Below are 12,816 nucleotides of genomic sequence, written 5' to 3' on the forward strand. Positions count from 1 at the left end.
AGTGGGTAATGATTTTATGAGTACATTAGTTTGGCTGGACTAAAGTGTTGAGGGGAAGAACCTTTAATCTTAAAGGGGATTTGAGCAGGTTCAGAGAAAGATAAAATGTGCCTATCGGTGGATGCATTCACAATACAGATACAACTGCAGCAGCACTCATTTTAGCTAACTGGAGCACATCCCTGGCATAAGACAAAATAATTACGTTCTGGTCACAACCTGGCATTTTGAGAGAGGGGGGAAAGGCTATACAGGATTGCAATCACCGATTGACTCAGTTGGCATGACAGTTCCATTAACCTTAATGGAACACTCTGGGTAAACATATTTCTGATTCTGCAAAGTGGTGTTTTTCCCTGACAGCAACTGATTCTCATCTGACCTGCAAGAGATGGAATTTCCTTCATCTCACATTACTTTTATATATGGATCTTTTATAGCCTTTTTCACCTTCAGCACAAGAATGGCTTAGGGCCCAATCCTATCTAACTTTCCAGTGCTGATGCCGCCATGCCGCTGGGGTGTGCACCGCAGTGGGGGGGGGGCAGCTGTCATGGAGGCCTCTTCAAGATACAGGAATGTATGCTTTCTTATCTCAGGGCTGCATTGCTAGAAAATTGGATAAGGTTGGGCCCCCAGTTGATTAAGGTTTGCTGGGGGAATGCTGAACCCCATTGCTAACTTTTTAAATGCTTGCAAAAGCAGACAAACCACAGTTGTTAGGTGTAGTATTCCTCTTCTTCAGGACCTTGGCTTTCAATGAAAAATAAATCTCATACGATGTAGTGGCTTCGATAGTGATTTTCATTGTTTTTCTTCTCACAGCACATTGACCTTTATGGTCTTTGCTTCTTGTGATGTCACTTCCCGTTTTCAGGAGACTCTTCTGAGTTCTGCAGCTCTGTTTCTAAGGCAACTGTCTGTAGTAACAAATTGTTACAGAGAGGAAGAGGGACAATTTGTTACTACAGACAGTTGCCCTGGAAACAGAGCCTCAACCCAGATGAGCTTTTCAGCAATTTTCAATGCTGTGTTCCAAACTCCTGTAGCACACTTGCGGACCTTTTGTGGTACACTGTCCCCTGGCACACTAGTTGGAAATCGCTGGGCTAGGATGAGACTTTGACTAAGGAAAACCAGGGTCAAATTCTCATTCAGCTCCCAGGATGCCTTTGGGTCAGTTGCTGTCTTCACAATTCTCTTGCACAATGAAAGGTCAGAACCCCATACTTACTGCCCTGAACTTCTGGGAGAAGAGGTGGGGTGAAAATGTAGTAAGAGTTGGCTAATGTGATGACCCTGCAGGTTTATTTAGATATATCATACTGTGGAAGAGATTATGGCAACCACTCTGAAGTCTGATGATTACTGATATTTCAAGCACATTTCTTTATTATTAATTTAATAAACTCCAAATACATTAAACATAAACTTAGAGCCCAATCCTGAATATTCCCAGCACTGCTGCTGGGTGCAGTGAATGTTCTGTAAAGCACACTTATGGCACTGGGAGAGTAAGGTGCATGCGCTGCACCAGTCAGGTACCAGACCCAGTGGTGGTAGGAGGAGGATGTGCCACTACTGGGGGTAAGTAAAACCATTGGGCAGCAGTGTGGCATATGGGGGCGGGGGAGGGTGGAATGAGGAGGAGGAACTGAGGCAGGAAGGGTGTGGGAGTGGTGGAGCTCTGCTCCGCCATATCCTGAACTCCGTGTTGGGCTGAAAAGCCAGACACAGGTATCTCTCAAGTCTGCACCGGTAAAATAGCCAGTGCACACTTGAGAAGCTCCATTGCAGGGCTTGAGGCTTTACCTGGGGGAAGAGGATGAAAGTCTCCTTCCCTGAGGAGACTTCCGGTAGCTTCCTGGCACCTAGCCGCTTTGGTGCCACAGCTCCAGCAGGTACTGGGAAGCTTAGGATTGGGCTACCCCTACCCCTTAACAATAGTTAATTAAAATACTAACACAGTTGGGATTGGATAGTTCAGTTTCTGTTCGGCATCCTTTCTCTTGGTTGTTCCATTACTCTTCCTCAGCCAACAGCTCTCACTCTTTCTCTCAAAATGCCTGTTTTGAGTCATCTAGTCCTTCCCGTCAGGATCTCCACCTCCAGCCTTCTATGTTCCTTCCTCAGCTCCCCTTCTGTTATTTTGTCTTCCTCTTCCAGGCCCTTCTCTTCCTGCAGCCGACATTTCATGTCTTTACAGGAACCAGGTATTACAGTAGTTCTTATGCCTGGTGGAAAGACTGAAGAGTGGCTGTTTGGGTGATTGCATTTATATCCAACTCTTCTTCAAAGAGCTCTGTATGGCATGCATAATTCTCCTTGCCTCATTCCCTAGGGAGGTAGCTATGAAATGGTGACTGGTCCCCCAGTAATGCAGTGAGTTTCATGGTTGAGGTGGGATTTGAATTCAGGTCTCCCCAGCTGGAGTCCAAACTCCTAACCACTTATCTGCACTTCCAGGGAAGGGGGGGGCATGAAATCCAATGGCTTATGCACCCTCATCATCACTTAATGGTGCGAATTTGCATGATTTCTATTATTTATACCGTTGCACCACCGAAGAATTCAAATCTTCTCTCCACCATGACTTTTCTCGGTGGCCTCAGCCTTGTCTCCCCATACGGGGAGAATAATGCTCATTTACCGTACAGGATTATGAAGACAACAGCATGATAATAAATGTAGTGTATTGCACTCCAGAAAGCACAGTACAAATTGCTTATTATTATTAGACTTAAGAGTTAAGGAAAACAAAACACCCTTTTGAATAATCAGCTGGGTGGTAGAACAACCTGCTTAGGCTGCTTGTACAATCTTAGTCACTGGAAGTTTTGAAGGCAGCCCTGGAAAAGTACCCTGTCACACATCATGCTGTCTGTGTAGGGCTTCCTCCTGCCTCAAGGTAAATGGGCAGTTAGACAAGGTGTCCAGCACAAGTCTTTGACTGTGTGGTTAAAATGTGAAGGTTTGGGAGATGAGTAATCAGGTCAGATTTTCCTTGGCTCTTTACTTGTGCTGCTGTATCTTGTGTTGCTACCTCTATAGCCTGTCCCAAAGGAAAGTGGTGAAGATGACTTGCTGCCTGGGATTGTAATCTGTTGACCTTTCATTAAAAGAATCAGGGAGCTGAGCACTCCACCTCCAGAGAGGAGGAGCGCACAGCTCCAAAGCATTTTAAAAAGGTACAGGAGGCGGTAAGATTTCAACATGACAGGAAAAGTGGGAAGGAAAGTGAGGGTCAGTGAGGTGCAGATGGACTTAAGCCAGAAGGATCTGGGTTCAGTTTTCAGCTCAGGTATGAAGCCTGCTTCCCTCTTGGTGTAACCCATCTTGCAGGCTTGCTTTGAGAATAAAAGGGGGTGGCACTGCCTTGACTATTGGAGAAAGGGTGTGATAAATACAATAAGGCAGTGGTTTTCAAACGTTTAGCACCAGGACCCACTTTTTAGAATGAGAATCTGTCAGGACCCACCAGAAGTGATGTCATGACTGGAAGTGACATCATCAAGCAGGGAAATTTTTAACAATCCTAGGCTGCAATCCTACCTACATTTACCCGGGAGTAAATCCCATTGACTATCATTGTTAAAAGCATATACATAGTAGCCTGTTCAAAATACAAATCTGTAACATTTCCCCAAATACAGTCACATACCATGGTAGCTTCAACTCTAATATATTAAAAAATAAAATATTGAAATGAATGGGGAACTGCCTGAAATTGGTTTGTGACCCACCTAGTGGGTCCCAACACACAGTTTGAGAAACACTGCAATAAGGGTAACATTGATGATTTCATTCTGGGGTGGGAGCCTGCATGTTAAACAGGCTGAATGAATACAAGGATTCAGACCTTGCATGATTTACCTAGGGTCAGCCTCAGCCTCAAAAAAAGAAATAACAGCTCAATGTTCTTTTCAACAACGCTTGTGGTTTTATGGCAGAAAACACTCCATAGCGGTTTTTATTCCAAAACAAGGCTGGGCTGGGCAGGGGAAGAAGAAATATTTACAACGTGGCATGGAAAGTGATACCTCATGCCATTCCTTATCCCCTGATTCAGTGACACTCTTCTCACAGTATTTCTTTATGTCAGAGCCCCACTAAACATACATGATGCTCCTCTTGGAGGGAGAACTATGTTGCCTTGAAGAAGAGAAAAATCTGGGCTGTTGACAGTGCTTCCAACATGGCTCATGAATCTGTACACTTGGCCAGAAAGTCTCTAGCGAAATCTCTATGGTTTCCTTGGGTGCTCAGAAAGTGTTCCCATGCATCAATCAGTTTTCCCTGGTAATTTAAAACCTACATTAGCAAGAATGTAGATTTTGATTTCTCCCCCACATTAACGTGGTGCAAGCAGGAGAACAGAAGCCCATAGCTGCTTTTTACTGTCTTGTGTGAATATAGTTCAAAAGTATTGATCTTCTGGTCTGCATTTTAGGTGATATGACCCTGAGACTTCTGTCTTTTGGTGTTTTTCTGGATATTGTGGTATGAGCAACAGCCTCCTTTCAGAGGAATGAAGTAGCACGTATTTAGACACAGGGTTGTTTCCTGGTAGCTTAAAAAGGGAAGAACTAGAGATAAGGGGACTGCAAAATATGCCTTTGATCACAGGGGCACTTAACATGCCATCATGAATGCATTACTTATCAGTATAAAAACAATAAAGTGTCTTGTGGCACCTTAACGATGAACAAAATGGCCATTTACCTCTTTGTAATGCAAGAACTGTACATAATGAATGCTCATAGCCTTAGGAAATTCTTCAAAATCCTTCTCATTTCTGGGTTCTGTAGGCTGCTAGCAATGCCAGGCTTCCATCCTAAGTGGGAAGTGCGGCCCCTTCTACCTGGAATCCTGCTGTTTCTGTCCCACTTGGGGGCAGTGAACCTCATCCAATAGCCACCGTGCCATGGCAACTCCCTGTCTGGGGAAACTGGGTCCCCTGATTCCTTTGCCATGAGCAACATTGTGTTGGCATCCTTCAGTCTCAGAAGACTATGGTGTCACGCTCTGAATGGTGGTTCTGGAACAGAGTGTCCTCTCCAGTGCGCGAAGCCTGGGTAAAGTAGGTATGGAGGATACCCATGCAGCAATTCCCCCCTCTCCACGTCGCTGAAATGGTCCAATGGAAAGGCAGAGGCCAATACGGTTGGTTCCAGCGGCGTTGCAGGAGTTGCCAGAACGTGACTGTGTTCAGCCATGAACTGCCTTAGGGACTCTGGCTCCGGATTTTGCCTCAAGGTTGACTCCTGAAGCCTTTTCCATAACTAGATGTAGCCACAAGGCAGTGGAGGTTTGGGATCAGAGTTTTCCTTCTCTCAGATGAGCTGCCTTCCCAGGCTATCGAGTCTCATCTACCCGGTGGCTGTTTAGTCGCCTCTTACGACAAGTACAGCCAAACTGAGGGCCTATTCTTATCCCCAGCCCCCAGGGGAAGCAACATTGTATGAGCAACTCTATTGTATGGCAGTTGGCCTTGGCATAACAGCCCAGCAAAATCAGGCCACAGGATCCCCATTAACTGTTATGCTGGGAGCTCTCTAGTTCTAGCAGCACAAGCCTATGCATGTCTACTCAGAAGTAAGCTCCACTTAATTCAATTAATCTTACTCCCAGGTAAGTGTGTACAGTAAAGGACTGCAGCCTAAGAAAATTAGAAATCATGTGAGAATCAATTCTAAATTAGAGTACTCTGAAAGCTAGAATGTTACCAGTAGCTGACAGGAACTCTTTGACAACACAGGTAAGGCTTGGCTGGGCAGCCGGCATGCTAGAGTCATTGTCCACTCTGCTATCCAGCAAAATCTTTTTGTGCCTTGAACTCAATTTATTTGTCTGCTGTATCCACTTTAGGTTATCAGCCAATTAGGGCACAGGCTGTCTTTTTTGTGTCCAGAGCTCCCAAGCGCTAACACAAGATGTAAGAAGGGAACAATTTCTGCACCTATGGCAACACTCAGTCAGGGTGCAGTGAATTTTGACATTAAGTGTGCATTCACACACACACACACACACCCAGAGGGCAGTTGCATTCCAAAGCAAGGAAGGGTATGCTTCCAAAACGTCCTGTTAAAGTCCATTAACATTTTCTGCTTCATCACAGCAGCTTGTACTCTGTAGACACTGACCTTGGTGGTTAATCTGTAACTATTAACAGTGTATTTGGCCCAAGTATGCGCTGTGATTAACCTGAAGAATTTGAGCAAGGAGCCAACAAGGTTATTGTGGAGAGGAAAGCAATGCTTAACAGCTTTTCTGTGGTTTCCTTCTTTGAAATAAACAGTGATAAGCAGATGTATTTATTGTAATAAAAAAAGCTAAGCTATTTTCAGACCTGAGCAAAGTGATTTGGAGGGTGCCAGGGTATTTTCATACCTGACAACTGTGTTGTAGTCAAACATGTTCTAACCATTGCCATCCCTGGACATTAGTGTCTTTGTGTGTGGGTGGCGGGGGAGGGGGGTCATTTGCAACCCACTATAACTGGGTAACAACCCCCATGTTATATATCCTAAGCTTCTTATCCCAGCCCTAATCCTAACCCTACCATTGTGTTTTAAAAATAAAAAAGTACATCTAACATACATATACATATATTGGGACACAAATGTCCGGGATGCAAAAAGAATGAGCACAAATGTCCAGTACCTGGACACATTTGACCAGGATACAGTTGTCCAGGATGCAATGGTCCTATCACTGATTTGGTGGCATTAAACTTTTCCCCAGGTATTGTTGTTGGCGACCTTCAGTCTCGAAACCCCCTAACAAAATTAAAAATGTATCCAAATGAACGAGCAATGTAAATTAAGTGCCATCAATCAAGCCAAACATTTTAAGATGGTATAGTTCAGATTGGGTTAGACGCCAAGGCTCATTTAGCAAATTTAGAAGTACTAGATGTACTTCTAGTCCAGCTAGAAGAGACTGAGGCTAATCTGGCAGAGAGATACCTTGAGGAGAGGATTCCCCTCATATGGGGAGAACACACATGCACAAAATACTGAGTTAGAAGGACCAGTGGTCTAATGGAACATGGCAGCTTCCCATGAGTGCAGTTGTTCATTTAACCCCTGCTAACGGGGACATTAGAGACACTTTTTAAGTGGGTGCTCTTCTTTTATTTAGCAGGGGGAGAGTAACTGGCCCTTCTCGCCCCAGCACTGTCTTTTCTAGTGGCTGTCTGCTGGTGTTCTTTTGCATCTTTTTAGACTGTGAGCCCTTTTGGGACAGGAAGCCATTAGTTGTTTGATTTTCTCTGAAACCGCTGTGTGAACTTTCCGTTGAAAAGCAGTATTTAAATACTGTTGTTGTTGTTGTTGTTGTTGTTGTTGTTGTTGTTGTTGTTGTTGTTGTTGTTGTTGTTGTTGTTGATGATGATGATGATGATGATGATGATGGTTATATAATTGGTTATATTAATTGGTTATAATGGTTATTATTATTATTAATAGTCCAGTATTACCCATTCAGTAATCCTCCACCCTCCAGTGTGGAGGATCTTGGGTCTACCTGGGGTCCTTTTATTGGCAATGCCAGAGACTGACCCTTAGCATTGTTGCCAACACTGCTCCATCACATGTACAAGTATGTCCTGCAAGTGTCATCACACACACACAAATAACTGAAATTCAGGAAATCAGCAAGCAAAAAGGCCAAATCTAGCAGTGTGACAAAGTTATGGAACCATTGACATGGATGAGCAGGGCAAACAATCTCAAGGTGCCTCAAAATTAGACTTACAGTCACCACAAGGCAGAGCCAGAATGGCTCCAAAGGGGAGGAGGAGGGGATGCATGCACGCTGTGGCAAGGCTCTCTCCAAAACTCATGGCTTTACACCCCCTCTAGCTATGCCACTGACACTAGGCTGATCCAGTGAAACATTTGAGCTGTGAGCTCATGCTTCATTTGAGATACCTGCATTGGTTTTGACGGGGTTATAAACAAGGTTGATGTTTATCAAGACCAGCTCATGTACTTGGTTGAACTGGTCTGCATTTACTATGACGGAGCAGGTGAGAAAAAGAACCTGGACTGGTCACTTCCAGCATGTCTCTTTCCAGTGTTTCTATCGGAATTGCAGCCAAACACTGGTGGTCCTACCCAGTTTTAATATGGGAAGAAGTTTCCTCTCTGTGCTCGAATAAATGTATATGAGAGACAGAATAATTTTACTCCCTAACAATGCATCTCATTTTGGCTCTTATTTGAAATGCAGTGAACCACCCTCTGAATTTCACATATATTTTACTGTATTGCTATCTTATGCACATTCCAGAAAAGCACAGTACCGTGGCCAATATGCGTCTTGCGGGAATTTTGGGAAGAACGTTCAGTTCTCAGCCCACCCTCCCAATCAGTGATCTCATATAAGGTTGCCAACTGTTAAAGCAGTCTCTGGAGCTGTCCCTAAAGAGCAGTTTGATCAGCAGCAGTGAGCAAGTAAGTCAGAACAACTCTCTCATAAGAAAACTTCACATGTACCTTTGTTTCATGCCTACTAACATTCATTTAGCTAAAACACCAAAAGGCTGATCCAGTCTGTCACTAGATGTGCAAAGCCTTGCTGTGAGTGCAGTACTGGCCCAAGGTCTGGCACCTGAGGTTCTGGGCCAATTCCCTGATCTGGTGATGCACCAGGCTCTGCTCCTCCCACTTCTTGGATTGGAGATGAGCAGAAGAGGAAGTGTGGAATACAGGGAATAGGAGTCTATGGGCGCAATCCTAACCCTTTATGTCAGTGCTTTCCAGCACTGGCATCGCAGTGCCAATGGGACATGGGCTGCCTCCTGCAACTGGGTGTCACTCACGGAGGCCTCCTTGAAGTAAGGGAATGTTTGTTCCTTTACCTCGGTGTTGCATTGCCCTTATGTCAGTGCTGGAAAGCACTGACATAAGGGGTTAGGATTGTGCCCTATGTGTGTGAACTTCATCACAACATCATATAACAGGGGACCCTTTTTTTCCAGTTGCTCCCCATCAATCCCCCACTAGTTTGTTGCTAACAATAAAACAGGAGCAGAAGCAGTAAATAGATTTTAAATAAATAAATAAATAAATAAAACCTTCCTTACTATTTAAAAGCATGTGATCTATGTTCAGTAGTACAGGCCCTAAACAACTTTGGAACAGGGAATCCTATAAGTATTCCCTCTGTATGTGTGTGTGGACTCCATGAGGCTGGCTCCAGCATATAGATAGTCAGGACAGTGAGAGAGAGAGGGAGGAAGCAAGGTAGGGACACACCTCCACAGGTCATAGAGGAAAAACATAAAGCTCTGAGACAGGTAGCCTCTGCGACATCTGTCTCCTGGGCAATACAGTGCCTCCCAGTTCCTGCAGACAGCATTGTACCTATTTTCTAACACGGAGGAGAGTGGTGAGCTAGAATGTTGGAGATGCTCTAGTCTTCCACTCTTCTCTTCTCCACACTTCCTCCTCTGCCCTTCTTCCAGTGGCATAGCTAATGATCATGTAGCCTGGTGCCAAGCTCAAAATGTTGCCCCGGAAGTGATGTCACAACTGGAAGTGATGTCACACCTGGGCTTTTTCAAAAGTGAAAATTGGGAGGAACCCACCTCCTCCCTCTAGCAGCTTGCCACCTACTTGTTCTGCTGCCTCCCCCCAGTCAGTGGCATAACTAAGGCATCTATCTGCTACCTGGAGTCAAAGAAGATTTGTAGCCCCTCCCCCAGACAAAATCAAATTAATAAAGCAAATAAATAAAAAGTGTGCCCCAGATAGGTTCAAGACACTGTGCTGGGGTGAAGAGGGATGATTATTCTCCCCTTGCTAAATATAAGAGAGGCACCTCTTGAAAAAGTGCCTTTTACCCAGTTAACAGGGGTAACTGTATTATGATACATGGAAATGAAAGCTGACTCATATTAACACCTTATTGGTTTCATGCTGTATCATGATAACATGTCATTGCAAAATGTCAATAACATGATAATATGTCACTGGCTCTCAGAACAATCAGTCTCATAGGTCGGTTTTGAGTTAAGCAAATCCACTTTTTGTTCCATAAGGCAGTTGTGTTTTCATTTTATGGTTAATTGGCCATAGCTTTTGATAGAATGCAGATATTCCAATGCAGATATTCCAGTGCAGCTCCCTCCCTTACCTGGGAGCTGCATTCTGCATTAAATTACCTTTCCAATGATATATAACATGATTGTATTAATTATACATACCAAGATTTTCACAATTTTGGTCACTAGTGTCAAGCTCAGCTTGTTGCCACCCTAAAGCTTGATGCCCAGTGCAACTGCTACCCCCTGCACACCCTTAGCTACACCACTGCCTTCTTCCTTTCCCAATCTAGGGAGTGGGGGGAAGAGAAGAAGCGGAGGCAAATGGACTCTTCCACTAACCTGAGACGATTGCCTCAGTCAGCCTCATGAATGGGCCGGCTCTGTTTGAGTGCAACTCTTCTTGCACCTGGAACTGCATGTATGAGATAGGGAGGGAAGAAAACAATAGGCAACCAGGTTGTGCCCTACCTAGATTCTGTACACTTTTATTATGTGTCAAAGTTAATGATTTTTTCCTGTTTCTTAACTGAAGAGCAGTGATTCCCAGGCTTCTTTCAACTGGTGACTCCCTTGACCTTCTGGGCCACTGGCTGAGGTTCCCCATTAGGGTTACAATTCTATACATTGTATAGGGAGGTGGGTTTTCGCAAGGATTCTGTGGCTCCCCTGGCTGGTTTCTGTGGGGAGCCATGGCTCACAGTCTGGGACCCACTGCTGCAGAGGGTTTTGCTACAATGGCTTATGGCTAAATGCATTCCAAAAGAAAGAAACCGCAGGGCATGCCAGCAGCCAAACTTCAGTAGCTCTTCTGAATCAGCTCGAGAGTTCCTAGTTGGCTGCATCATAAGAACATAAGAATAGCCCCACTGGATCAGGCCAAGGGGCCATCTAGTCCAGCTTCCTGTATCTCACAGTGGCCCACCAAATGCCTGAGGGAGCTCACAAGACAATAGACATAACCTGTGGCCTGGTGCCCTCCCCTGTATCTGGCAATCAGAGGCAGCCTGCCTCTAAAACCAAGAGCTTGCACATACCTACTATGACTTGTAACCCATAATGAACTTCAGGATGTACATTTGTGCCTTCCCCAGTTCCTTATCTCTCTGAATATCAGCAGTTAACAATGCTATCTCAGGGACAGCTGCTTTGAAGCTTAGCTTGGAATGCATCTTCTGCACCCTCAAACAAACCTCCAGAGGTTCAGTAAAGGAGAGCTGGCAGCTGGATCCACAGTGAGGGCAGGCAGGAAGAGTTTGCTGGAAGGAAGAGAAGGTTTTCTTTTCTGAACTTGCAAACCAGAATGTGTTGAAAGAAACCACTTGTTGCTTGCAGGAAACCACACAAGAAACAACCAGCTCTCACAGCTATTACTTATTGTTATATAACATTTGGCTGACTGAGGCCCAATGAACTGTTTGAAACTCAACCCAGATTAACCAAAAGACTCTTGGCTGGTGAATACCTGGACCTAAGATTGGGGTTCATCTTGTTCTGCAAGGGGTTGCATTTCCCCTAAAGGATCACTTCTGCAGCTTGGAGGTGCTGTAGGCTGTTTTTATTTTATAATATAGGCTGCTTTTAGAATTCTTTGTTGATCAGTAAGGTTTTACCTGCATCACCATTTTATATGTCATTTAAAAGCATAGGACTGGAGGAGCTCTGCCAGAAGGAAAGGTGGCACCACTAGCAATGGTCTATTTTACAGGCTTGTTGCACAGATCAACATATTATGGATTCCGGAGCCCTCTGTAAGCTAGAAATGTTTGTTTAAAATTCACAGAGAGCTTGCAGGCTTGATTAGGTAGATCTTCGTAACAGTCATGTGAGCCAGGTCATCACTGTGCCTCATCATTGCTGCTTAACAGACAGAAATTCAGCTGATGAATACTGATATCATGAGAGCAAATTTTACCTGTTTTCTTTCTGCCCTGTTTTGGCAGCTGTTAGAAGTGCAGGGGAGCCCTACCAGAAAAAAAAGTGGCAAACCTAATTTCTAGTAGTTAAAATATACCTACCTTACATATCAGAAGACTGTGAGGAAATAACTTGCCAAAGGACATACAGTACCATAAATTCATCACACAACTGGAATTATAATTCAGTCCTGCAGATCCATGTCTCATAGGAACTAGTAGCAAAGTGTCTATCACTGTACCCCACAATATGGAGAGTATTGGGCTAATTAATCAACTGAGAGTGCAGTCCTAACCCCTTATGTCAGTGCTTTCCAGCATTGACATAAGGGCAATGCAGCACTGAGGTAAGGGAACAAACATTCCCTTACTTTGAGGAGACCTCCGTGAGTGACACCCAACTGCAAGATGCAGCACACCCATTGGCACTGCTATGCCAGTGCTGGAAAGCAATAACATAAGGGGTTAGGATTGCGCCCTGAATCTCTTCTAATTCTGATTCACCATCATTATCATCATCATCACCACCACCAGCACCAGAATCTATGTGAGAAAAAAGTCACAGGGGGAAAATATGAGTTTTGGTCGTAATTCCTTCTTCTTGCCCATTCCATTTCTTTCAGGACTTCAATTGCTCATCAGTAAGATGTATGTAATCACATGTCCCTATAAGGAGGGGTTGTAAACATGTTCCTGAGTCAAAGAGTGTAGAAGATTCTCCTGCAGAAAACAGAAAGCAGCAGCTTGTGTGTACATGGACAGTGAACCCAGTTATAGTAACTAGACATGTATTTAAAGCCATGACCATCATCTTTCAGAAAGCATAGCAATGTGGACCTGTGCCAGAAA

The sequence above is a fragment of the Tiliqua scincoides genome, chromosome 3, assembly GCF_035046505.1.
Source record: "Tiliqua scincoides isolate rTilSci1 chromosome 3, rTilSci1.hap2, whole genome shotgun sequence".
Taxonomy (NCBI): Eukaryota; Metazoa; Chordata; class Lepidosauria; order Squamata; family Scincidae; genus Tiliqua; species Tiliqua scincoides.